Consider the following 13,279-nt stretch of genomic DNA (forward strand, 5'->3'; position numbering starts at 1 on the left):
TGACCCTACTGCAGCGATTTTCAACCAGTGTGCCCCAAGAGGCACACCAGTGTGCTGCAAGAATTTTTAAAACATGCAATACCTGCCTATTTAGTCAGGGGCACTGACCTCGTTTCCCCTAGCTTGTCAAATTAAAAAATGACAACAGCCAATGCAACAATAGCTGTCTGATGTGAATGAATCAATATTATATCTAGTTTTTAGTGTGATGCAGTATTTTGGTAATTACTTTATGTATGTCATGAGAGGAAAGGGTTGAAAATTGCTGCCCTATCAGCACTGTTCTAATAAGGATTTCCTTCCTCCTGATTGTTGTTCTCCTCTTTGTTCCTTTTTTAAAAATTAGTTTCATGTATTTTCTTTAAATTTCATATGAGAATACAGTGTTAGATTTCATTTGATAGCAGTTTTTCTCCCCACTTTCTCTCTGCCTCCCCTTATTTTCTTGTACTTTCTCTTACTTACCTTATCTTTACACACTTAACACAGCTTGGAGCTGCTGGTGCCTGCACTCCAGTGTCCATCTGAGGAGCATGTAAGGAGCAGTGTAAGGAGCAGTGTAAGAATCAGCTGAAGTAAACCTGCCTCCATGCATGGTCTTTGACTCCTTATATTGTTTTGATTGACAAGGACACGATTACTCAGTTAAAAATGAGTGGTGCTGACCAAGCTGGTTTTTCTTAAACAGCTTGAATTGTGACACCAACATAACTGTAATTTTATACAACAAACTCTTGGCTGTTTTATACAATGAAAAAAATTTCAGCTTAAAATAGCAAACTTGTTTTTTACTGCAAAGTGTTAATCTTACGATTTTTTTTTTCATAGTAGTGGAAAACATAAGTTCTGTATTTCTTTTTTTTTTTCTTTCTTGTAGTGAACAAAGGTAATCTCTTAATAACCAAAGTATTTTTTCAGTTTTGGTGTCTATTTTATTTTTAAAATGTTTTTTGAAATTTAAATTTATTGGGGTAACATTGGTTAATAACAAGTATGTTTCAGGTGTGCAATTTTGTAATAATCAAAGTATTTTAACTACCCAAAAACATAAGCAAAAATTAAAATAAAGAAATAGTGGCTAAAAGTGACATTTTATAGACTGAGGTGGTCATAATCCTCAGTTAAAAATATCTTTAGAAACATTCATATAAGATTCAGACATACAACTTTGTCAGTGTGCTTTATATCTGATTCCATTTAGGACAGTTAAGAAAAATACTTTCAAATAGATTATTTCACAGCCATAAATGGGTTTGAACATAATTTACAAAAAGGTGATTATTGAAAGAACTTTACTATGATACATTTTGAGCCCTGAAATAGGATTCTGGTAAAATAATTAGAAATTTGATCATTCTTTAGGGCTAATGGGCAGACATTTCAATACAGCTCATGTCCAAGGAAGAAATACGTTAAAGATAATACATAAGAAAGAGTTGAACTTTTGTAGTGATGCTACTTTTCTTTTTTATAACAGCACTCAATAATTCTGCCCAAGCTAATGTCTACATGTACAAACTAGTTTGAATGTGATGTGTTTGATTGACAGGTTGGATCGAGTTGGCATATAGGAGTAGAGGAGGGAGAGGAAACAGGTTATACTATCCACTCAAGTCAATCAAATAACCTGATTGTTCCGTCAACTGCCTTACACTGTCATTGACTGTCAAGCCTGTTAAAATAGTGAAACTAGTTTTTGTGTGTGTGTAGAACTTTATTTTATGAACTCTATTATTTTTAATAATTAACAAATTATGTGACACAGACTCAAATAATTGGTAAATCATACAACTGAAATGCTTCATTACAGAAACATTCAGCAATATTTTCTTTGTGTTGCTGAATTCACGTTAGCAATAATTCCAGGGTTTTATTGAGGGTTTGCATTACATAGCTTGGAGAGCGGGTACTGTAACTCACAGAAACGCCCCCTCCACACACACACACACACACACACACACATATATTTCAATTTTAAAGTTTTATCTGTAAGATTAAAAATAAAATCTTATAATATCTAGAGAGAAAGAATGAATTGAGCCCATTATAGGCCTAATTGGGTGGCTGCTCTTAGTTGGGAGCCATCCCTCACCTAAGGCAGGAAGATGGTGGCCGCAAAAAGGGCAAAAAACCCATGGGAGTTGATCAACTTTAGATTGCAATTTGTTATGAAATGTAGAAAGTATGTGTGGGGGTACAGACAGTCTGAAAATGATCAGACAAGGCAAATCAACCCTGGTTAGCCTCACCAACAACTATCCAGCTTTGAGTAAAACTGAAATAGACTTCTTTGCCATGTTGGCCAAAACTGGTGTCCATCACTACAGTGGCAATGATATTGAGTTGGCCATAGTGTTTGGAAAGTACTATAGAATATGCACACTGACTCTCATTGATCCAGGTGATTCTGGTGCCATTAGAAACATGCCAGAACAGAGTGGTGAAAAGTAAATCATACAAAAAAAATTTTAAATAAAACTGGCCGGAGCTTGTTTTAAAAACCAAACCAAACCAAAACAACAACAGCAATAACAACAGAAGACCTACTTATTTCTGTTCTCTTGAATAGCTTACTTTGTTGAAATTCTCAAGTACAGGTTAAACTCATCAATCCAACAATAGCTGACGGGACACAGATTTTAAAATAATTGAACTACTCATTTTTAGTCCTCATGCAATATATCTATGCAACTCAACATAAATTCTATATGCTAGGTTCATTTGACATGCTTTAGTGTTAAGCTGTCTGCTAAAAACAATAAAGGCAATCTCTTGAAGAAGCTGTTTTCACATGTGAGAACTGATTTTAATGTCTAAGCCTACACCATGGTTTCTTTAATATACTAGCCTCAAAGGACGCATGATGACAGAAACACACCTATTGGTTATTGTGTATCTGTGATATGATATTAATTTATATTATGTAACTACATATTGTTTGGAGTTGGTTTATGTACATCATGTAATTTGCTTTTCAGAAACATCCCAGAGAAAAGCATCATGCGTATTATTGATTAAATAAATAAACTGAACGCTGGTAAAGTTAAATGAACTGGCCAAGTTGAATTAGCTTGTGAGTAATAGAATAGGCAGTGGAATTCTGTGCTTGTTGCTGTGCTGGGCACTCCCATTCTCTCCTAGTGCCATATATCTTTGTGTCTTTCAAGTGGTATAGATTTCAACCCACTGGAGTCAGGTTACTATTTTTCCTAGCAATTTCTATTGGAAATTCTCTGTGTGATAAATGTTAGATTTTTTTTTTCAGAGCTACTGTATAGTAATAAAAATTGTTTGACCTGGTTTTCTTTGTTTTAATAATGAAATTATTAGTAGTAAAATTATTACATTATCTGGTCAATAAAAAGCTTGAGCTTTATTAAGTGAGCTCTTCCTGGTAGTGGGAAATATATCATTTGGTTGTGTCAGAGACTCTAGAGTTTACTCGAAATGTCCATGTAGGACTGTTTTCAAAAATATAACAACAATAGAAACAGTAGTTACTCTACAAATGTAACATTAACCTGGTTCCTCTGATGGCAATCAAGCCCCCCCACCAAAGGCAACGGGGAAAATAAATTAAACCAATACTAATACTAGAGGTGGATATATCAAATTGAGTATTTATTAGAGTATATTAATTTTACATTAGTTTACTTTTCTATTAGAATTCTTCAAGCAAATCTTAAAGTATTTATCTGAAAAATGTTTTCACTGTTTTCTTTTCAAATTCTGCTTATGAAACAATGGAAAGGTTGGCTGCCACATAAACTACAAAGAAACCGAAGTCTCCTAAAGCGCGGGCCTTTTTAAATCAAGGAAAAGCATTGAACAGTTAATCAGTAAAGAACATTTCAGACAATGATTTCTGATTTTCCTTAAAATTAAGCATTTTTAATGCAAAGTAATTCTTATATTTTTGATGAAAATCATTACCTTTGTTGAGCTGTTAGTTTCTCTAGATTTTGATTTAATGATTTATTTTAAGCATGTTTCTAAAATGTGTATTAATTATACAATTTGATTTTCAGTTAATACCGGAAATAATTTGTGTGATTGAGCATGTGCTTGGAATGTCTGTAAAACACACTACTTTACATCAATATTGAGTTACTTTCTCACTAGTTAGGAAGCATCCTGTTCAGTAGGATCATATGATTCATTAATGGTAGGAATCTTAGGGTGGACGCTAAAACCCTATATTTAAAAAAAAGGGGGGGGGGCAAACACTAGGACCCTTGATCAGTTTCTCTTACTCTTTATTATGTGCTTTAATGCTATGCTGTACTCAATTGTTTGAGTTTTTTAAATAGAAGTGGCCATGCCAGAATCTTTTATCTGTTTCTACCTATAAATTCTTAATATGATATCTTGAATGTGTCTCCTTCTGTACAGCTTCAAGGAAAGACTGGCCTCCAGTCTTTCCCAGTCTGAAACCCTGAGCTGGTGTTCCTTTTCGATCCTGACCCCTTCTCCAGAGCGCTAGCTTGTCCTTTGTGCCTCTCTCTCATATCTCTGTTTTCTCTGTGCTTGTCCTCACTCATTGTCTCATCAAGACACTTTGTGGAAGCGGATTATCCTACTTTCTGTCCTCATGGCTCTGCTGAGTTTCCTTTCCTACGTCTTTACTATTTTACCCAGTCCTTGTTATCTGTAGCTTTCAAATCAATGCCTATCCAATCATCCCTGAGTACTTTTCTTCCCCTGATTTTAGAAATATTGTGCTCTCTTGATTCTCATTCTGTCTTTAGCCTTGTTGTCTGGTTCCTTCTTTCCCAAAATCATTGATTTTTATTTTAATCACCACTTAATATCTGTTATGAGTCAGGCAATGCTAGAGCAACTGAGCATACAGAAGTGACTGAGAAAGAAAATGCGTGCTGGTGGAAGGAGAGAAACTGAATTAGGAAACAACTAAATAATAGAATTTAAAATGGTCAGTGGTTAAGTCCTATGGAAACATATAATAAGGCACTGGTGTAGAGATTAACTGGAGCAAGGAGAGCTATTTAGCTGGCCTCATCAGTAATGGCTCTCTTAGTGGGTTACATTTAACTGAAACCAAAGGAGAGGTTGTCCTACAAAGACCAGAGTAAGAGGCATCCTGGGGGAAGAAATAGCTAGTGTAAAGGCAGACATGAGAATGACAAATCTCAAAAGAATGGCTTCCAATTTGTGCTGGAAAATAGACTGAGGCGAAGGGAAATGAAACGATGGAGACAATGAATATAATTTCTTTCCAAAAGTTGGCTCTAAAATATAATAGACGTATCAGGCTCTTGAAAATGGCCCAGTTATATGCTACAGAGAATGATTCTGGACTGAGGGAGGTACCAATGATGTGAGACAGAGTGGTAATCGTAGCAGAAAATACCTGCAATGTAGGTATTCTTGGCTCCCTGCTCTCTGTCACTTGCATGCTTGTCATTCTCCTACAGCCTGATAGTTAGCTCTCTGGCCAGGCTACTAGTGTCCTGCCTTTGCTCCCGAGCCTTTTGCATCATGTGTATTCTACTTCATATTAGTGGTATCACCATCTTCTCTTTTATTTTTGATTCAAGCTCTATAAGTATAGTTGGTTATTCCCTTTCATTAAATATTCAGTCGAGATCTCTTTCCATTGCTACCTACAAATACTCAGTAGTCAAGGCCTTTGTCATTTATGTCATATCTGTCTCCTTTTCTTATTAATACTGAAACTTCTTTGGTTCAGGCTTTCATTACCTCTGTCCTGGATTGCTGCATAAATGGCTCTACTTTGCTCTGGTATTTATTCTTCCAAACCATTAATATGTTGACGCAAGATATCTTAAATAAAAGACTTGGTCAACTCAACTTCAAGTTTGCTAGAGACTGAAGCATAGACTTCCAATCATGGCAATTAAAATCCTCCATGTTCTTTCCATTCAAAACCCAGGAACAAGTGATCCACTCACTCTCCCTTGTACCATGTTTTCTACTTCTGGGCTTTTCAAGCTGCTCGTAACTACTCTCACCCTTATCCTCCCAAGTGTTGGTCCCTCCTAGTTGAAATAATTTTATCATTTTCATCTTATAACATATTATTTCATTACATATCACATTCTTACTTGCTTTTTAGATACTATTTACATATATTTTCATTTCCATTCATTCCTTGGGGGTTGAGCCTATGTAATATTTATCATTATACCACCCTCAACAGTAAACACAATGACTAAATTCAGTCTTTGTTGATTGACTTGACCATCTTAATCACTCTCTTTGCCTTCAGTGTCTGTACCTTGGACCAATTGGATATCCCTACGTATCATATACTGCATCTATTTAATCAGCAAGTATTTAAAAATACTCAATTGTAAGGTTATCACTGTACTTAATGACATTGCCACCTTTCCACAGCCTAAACTAGAATGTTCAGAGGCATTTCAGTTGAGTCAATTGCTACATTTGGTTGATTTTATTTTATTTTGCAAGTTCCTGGATCTGCTCTTTCCTTTGTCTTCCCACTACCATTGCCCAGTTTAGGACTCACAAAACAGGCTTTCATCACATGGCACTCCTAGCTTTCCATGAGTTTCCTGTTCACTGCCTTTTGTGGACCCTGAGGAGAAAGGTTCATTTGATGTGAATCCTGAGAAGGAATTTACCAGTGCAGATGGACTTCCATGGTCGATTAAAGGCCAAAATGTTATGAATAATAAGAGTCTAGTGGCCAGTTGCTGACAGGGGCTCGTCATGCACTGTCATACGCAATTCTAAGCTTCCCTCATGGTACTGTGCTTCTTTACACCTTGTCTGAGTCAACCACTACAGGGAAACCTTGAATTTCTCTCTCCCTCTCTCTCTTATATTTTATTTATTAATGTTTAGAAAGAGGGGAAAAAAGGGAGAAAGAAAGGAAGAGAAACATCAATGTGAGAGAAAAACAGTGATCCACTCACTGCCTCTCATACATTCCCTGACCAGGAACCAAATCTGAAACCCAGGCATGTGTCATGACTGGGAATCAAACCAGCGACCTTTCGCTTTGTGGACAATGCCCAACCAACTGAGCCACACTGGCCAGGGCGTGGGCCTGTCTTTCTGGCAATGGACTGAGACCTGCCCCATTCCATTTGAACTGCATGATTTGGATACTTCATTTGCATAAAAGGGACCTAATTGGAAACTTGGATGGGAATTTTTGGTGTAAAAGGTGGTCTCCCATGCCCTGGCTGGGTAGCACAATTGATTAGAGCACTGTCCTGATGTGCCAAGGTTGGAGAATCAGCCAATGAATATATAAATAAGTGGAACAACAAATCTATGTTTCTCTTTCTCTCTCTCTCTGTCTCTCAAATAAAATTTTTTAAAAAAGTTAGCCTTCCTTTTTGCTTAGAGGAGCACAATATAGCATGCTCTCTGAATCTGTGTCTCCCAGACTGCATCTTCTTTTACTCAGAAAAATGCTTTTAACTATTACAGTACAACACTAATTTTGGTTTACACTTTTCAGCCTAGTCTCTGTATTTATTTTTCTCAACTGTAAGTGTAGTCACATAGTGTCCCTAATGTTCCTCCAGATATTTTTTGTACTTACCTCTCTCACTGTCTTTGTGTTTACTTTTTTTCTCATCAAAAAGCCTTCTTCAGGGATCAGATTTATAATCAGGTTCATTCAGTACTTCTTGACTTTGGAAGGTTTTTATTTTTATTATTGTCAATAATATGTGTGTATATGATTTCTAGTAGATTATAAACTCAAAATATTTCTTATTATTCTTTGACTCTTGATTTCTTTCCCAGAATCTAGTGAAATGTTCAAAAATGTCTGTCGATTTGAATTGCCTCATAATTTTCAATATAATTCTGGACATATGCCAGAATAATATATGAGGTCTGTCCAGAAAAAGTCCAGCAATTGTTAATATAACAAGATCGATTTGGGTGACATCAATGTAACCTGTCAGCCAAGGAGAGTGGACTGGAATGCACATGTGTCAACAATGACGACTTCCCTGTACCAGTCAGTGGGGGCAGCAGACCCTGTTGAGTGAGTATGTGTACTGTGTGGATATTTCATTTAAAATGACTGAGCGAGTAGAGCAACGGATCTGCATCAAACTTTGCGTTAAGCTTGAATATTCTTCCACGGAATAGATGATTCAGAAGGCCACAGCTATGGGCAACTAGTGATTGGGAGCTTCATCAAGACAATGCACCTGCTCATGCATCACATCTCGTGCAGGGCAAAACATCAAATCACCCAGGTGACTCAGCCCCCCTACAGCCCGATTTGGCAACCTGCAACTTCTGGCTTTTCCGAAAACTAATATCACCTTTGAAAAGGAAGGGATTCCAGGCTCTTGATGAGATTCAGGAAAATACCACGGGGAAGCTGATGCGATTGGGGGAAGTGAGTGAGGTCCTGAGGTGCCTACTTTGAAGGGGACTGAGCCATCGTTGTCCTATGTACAGTGTTTCTTGTATCTTCTTCAATGAATGCCAATATTTTTCATAGTGTATGGCTGGATACTTTCTGAACAGACATAGGTTTAAAAAAAATAATTTGTTTATTTACTTACTTATTTTTAGAGAGGGGAAAGGATAAAAAGAGGGAGAGAAACATCACTGTGTGGTTGCCTCTCACTCATGGCCCCAACTGGGGACCTGATGTGCAACCTGGTCATATGCCCTGACTGGGAATCGAACCAGCAACACTGGGTTCGCAGGCCAATGCTCAATCCACCGAGCCATAGCAGCCAGGGCTCCTCATATGCTTTTTAAATTGTATATTATTTAAAGAATTTAAACAATACCTTTTTGTTTACCCTATCAATTGCATCTGACACTTATACACTTTCCCAATCCAAATAATTGTATTTGCAGCTGTTGCTTTAAATATAAAGAATGTATTTTCTCTACTGGAGTGGGAAAATTAAAGGATAAAAATTTATACAACAAGGTCATATAGCTTTTATCTATCTTCGTGCTTAATTTTATTCTCTGCATAGCTAATCTGATTGATTGGTGCCTCATCAATTAATATGTCTGAAATTTTCAAGTCAATAATAACATGAACAGTTCAGTAATATCAATGAGGCAAAGCCTATTTGTATAATATTTGGAATGTGATTTAAATAACGTGAAAAAAATAATCCTTGCATTTTTGTCTTTGGCAGTTGTGTGGGTTATAGGTAATACATCTGAAGCAGTTATGCATTGGTAAAGGCAGTATGATTTACAAGAGGACAGTATTAGACCCTGGTGTCAGAGGACAAAAGAGGCATCTGCTTCTCAAGCTTTCTGTGTTACAGAAGGAGAGAAACCTTGCCAGTCATTATATGCAAATTAACTATCTGATGCATAGAATGACCATATTAGAGTCCAGACACTAATGGGGATTTACTGTATTTCAAATTTTAATATAATTCTAGCATAATATTTTTGTATCACTATCCCATGTTAAGTACATCTGCATATCACTTTTAAATAATAGTTTAAGAATTAAAACCAATTTTTAAACAAGTGTTTATATAGATTTTTATGTTTTAAATTAATATTAATGATCATATGCTTATATTATAGAAAGACTGTGAGCAATTCTTCTTCTTTAACTTAAATGTTTTTCAAGAAAAACAGTACTTGAACTAAAATTCGTTTAGTTCTTAACACCTATATAGAAGACAAGTTATACCCTAATGAATCCTCTTAGCATATAAATACATATATACATTAATATTTGCAGTTTAAAATATGAATACTCTATTGTGTTACTGTTTTGAAAAAGAATTTTAAAAATAACGTTGGTATTTATAAATATTTCTGAAGAAAGCCCTTGTATTTTACAGTCAGATTAGTTGCGACTTTGTCATTTGCTCCTTATAGCCTAACTAGGGAGAGGAGGGAGAGGACCGTTAGCATTCCTGGAGCTTCGGGACCTTGGGCTGTTTCCTTTGGAAATTAAATATTTAATATTGCTTTGTCTGGGCCAGCTCTGAACAGGATCCTTCATTCATTCCAGAGCAGTCAAAATTCCTGGAAGAGCAACAACTCATGTTGTCTATTGAAATCAAACTTGACTCCCCTCCCCTCCCTTTTCTCACTCTGCCCTTGGGATTGTGGCAGCATTACCATCTCAGAACCCCTAGGGTTGTTGTTTATGTAAAAATGAAGTGAGTTTCAGTTCTAGAAGGAAGCAGTCAATATTTAGTACTAATCAGGCCTGGATATCTGTTATTACTTTTCAGGCAGTGGAATTATTCTGGCTTCAAATATTATACTGTAGTCATTTAATGTGAACGTGGACACAGAAGACTATAATTAGGTGAACCACAGAGACAATCTGCTTTTTAGAGAATTCTTTGAAATGAAAGATGCATCTATTTAAAGGTTATCTGACATATGAAAGGGGCATTTATCCCCCAAGGAGAGAAGGGAACTATTTAAAAGGAATAAGATTTTTATTAATATTTTCAATTAAATGTTGCAATCTCTTTATCTTTTTTCCTTTTGTAATTTTCATGTTGACCTATGTAAGTGCTTTGTCTATGTAACATCCATTCTTTCTGGGCAAGTCATCAGATGGGACAAGTTTATTGAAAAAGAAACAGAATTAAAAATTCTATGACAAAGGTTCAAATAGTGTCTGTTCAGAGCTTATCTTCTTAATGTCAGGGCTTTCACGGTTATTGGTTGGGGACTTTTGGGATTGGTTCCTTGATGCTTAGGTGGATGATGTCAGCATCAAGAGAAGAATTGACCTTACTTTAATTCTGGGGGTTTCTGGTAATTTCATGGATCTCAGCATTGTGCATGTTCTTTTCACTGTAACATTAAAAAATGATGAATTTCTGTGATTGAAGTATTTGAATTAGAAGAGGCATACTAGCTCAATCAAATAAAATAGAAGGGTCTGTTATTGTATCTGCTAACCTCACCCCCCCTCAAAAAAAAAAAAGACCAATTGGAAAAAATGTATTATATTTGGATAGATAATACAATCTGTTATTATTATGATTAAATAAAATTTAAATAAGCTTTATTAAAATATACGACATACTTTAGAAAAAAGTATTTTACATAAAATGATGACTAAACAGGAAAAACAGAATACTATAAAACTTTTTTTAATTTCTAAAACTGAAGAAATGTTATGTGATCTAAAAGTTTTTATATAGCTCTAAAATCGTATGAACTCAATAACAGAATTATTATTACAAAAAAGTCATTAATGATGTGAGCATAATTTACCTAAATATAAAATATGAACTTGAACCAATGAAACTTTTAAATATTCTATTTTAATGCAGTATCCAGTTCTTGTGATATTATCTATCAGCAAAAGAATCAATTTAATTATATATATATAAAACAAAGTCTCAGAGATTTAAAAATAGTTATTTTAAAATATTTCTCTCATGCTTTCTGCCAAAAATAAAATGCAATTCTAAAGCATTCATTTGGATAATTAAACTTTTTTCTGCTAGAATAATCTGGCATTAGTATTCTATGCCTTTTTTTATTAACAGTTGCTCTGAAAACAAAGTCCATTGCACTATTACTACTTTTCCTTTTGCCAATTCTATTAATAATAAATATGGCTTAAAATTTTCTTAATAGTTTTCTTTTTAACTTAATATGAATTTTAATGCAAAATATTTTTGTGGAGAACATTTATAGTATTTCTAAGTAGTTGTTTTTAAATTTAACTTTAGCCATGTTTGCTATCTTATTTTCTTTTTCAGAGATATATTTTATTTAGTTGACTAAGCTACTTCTCTTTTACTCATTATAATCATAATTTTTATTTCTTTCCAAAGAATATTTATTTAGTTTTGGTGTTTTTTAGGCAAACAGACCACTTGAGTCAGCAACAGGCTTTCAGCCCATGTGTGTTCAGTGTCCACTATGTACAATGCAGAGTATCCTAGTGATGTATACTTTTCACATTAGAATAATCCCATTTTATTTTCTCTCTGCAGATAGAAAAGGGAGTTGATAATCTGAGAAGGTCCATAAGTTTCCTAATGTCCCTAAAATGTATAGTTTTAAATTAAAATTTTATATTTCTTTCTTTATTATACTTTAGGAAATGTTGATATAGCTATAGAAGATGGGCTGCTAATCTGTACCCAGATAGCACAGGGAAAATGAGAGCTGAATGATTGTGTTTAGGGAAACTATAGAATATAACTTTACACGGTTGTCTAGGCCTCAAATAAAATTGTAAGCAAACAAAACACAACCAAAAATGATCATGAGACTAGTAATTTTAAATTTCACCTTTGTCTCTATTCGCAAATCTTCTTTGATATTTTTTGTCTGATTATTACCTGAGAGGTCAGGGATGACCAACAGATCGAAAAATTCAAATGAAAATATTTCACAAACTCCACGTAAGCATGTCTTGCTAAACAGTTTTGATGAGTGAATGAATAAAATGTTTCTAATTTTTATACATAAATCTCTGTACTTTCTACATATTTGATCATTTGTGTATCAACCAGCAGTTTATAAACAGATGCATTCACCAGTCTCTATATTGGTTGTCAAAAATAGGAATAGTAAAAATATCAAAGGCTGGATGAAGTGAATTATGCAAAAAGTTCTATGTATCTGTGTACTTATAAGCCAAATTTTAACTATACAATGTCCTCTAAGTCCAGTGAAACAGAAGCACTGTAAAATTTTTAAATGGTTAATGATCCCATCTTTCTATTTCTAATTTTGACTCCCACCATAAAGTGCGCAAATCAAAATGTGTAATAATTATAATAAGAAAATAGCCAAATTTCATTTTGGTTTCCTTGTTTCATTCAGGTTCAGCATTTGCTGCTTAATGATAACACTACTTCCATTAAAACTTTACATTGTAGATGCTCTTTCTGTAGTGTGTTGACAGAAATGGTACTAATAAACAAAACAATAAGCACTATCCATTTAACTTTCATAGGAGTAGAGGTGAGTGATCACAGATCTCAACTGACAGAGGAGAAAATTGGGGTGCAGACAAGTTAAGTCAGGTGGCAGCCTCACACAGAAAATAAATAGTGGTTAAGCTAGTAGAAAGCCATCAATCTTCTGACCTCTAATTTGGGGCTTTCCACACTGAAGTATGATTCATCAATACCAGGAAGCAAATTAAGTATCAAGAAAAGATCGTCCATTTGTATCAGTCTTTCCTACATGTGGCTGGAATCTAAAATACCAAATGCATAAGGAGGCCAAGGCAGAAGCTTGGCTCATTTTAGTGACTATTGAACAGTCTTTTCTTTATTATTATCAGAAGATTTGTTGATAAACACAGACATTTACCAAG

General features: G+C 34.9%; 1 protein-coding gene and 1 pseudogene across 1 annotated transcript in view; both read left to right on the top strand.

Moving 5' to 3' along the window:
• Nucleotides 1–13,279, top strand: part of ROBO2 (roundabout guidance receptor 2) — a 604,209-nt gene that overhangs the window by 179,728 nt on the left and 411,202 nt on the right. The window lies entirely within an intron of this gene.
• LOC150021258 (large ribosomal subunit protein eL30 pseudogene) lies at nt 2,106–2,451 on the top strand (annotated as a pseudogene).

This window comes from Furipterus horrens, unplaced genomic scaffold (assembly GCF_987537825.1).
Source record: "Furipterus horrens unplaced genomic scaffold, mFurHor1.1.pri manual_scaffold_1, whole genome shotgun sequence".
NCBI lineage: Eukaryota > Metazoa > Chordata > Mammalia > Chiroptera > Furipteridae > Furipterus > Furipterus horrens.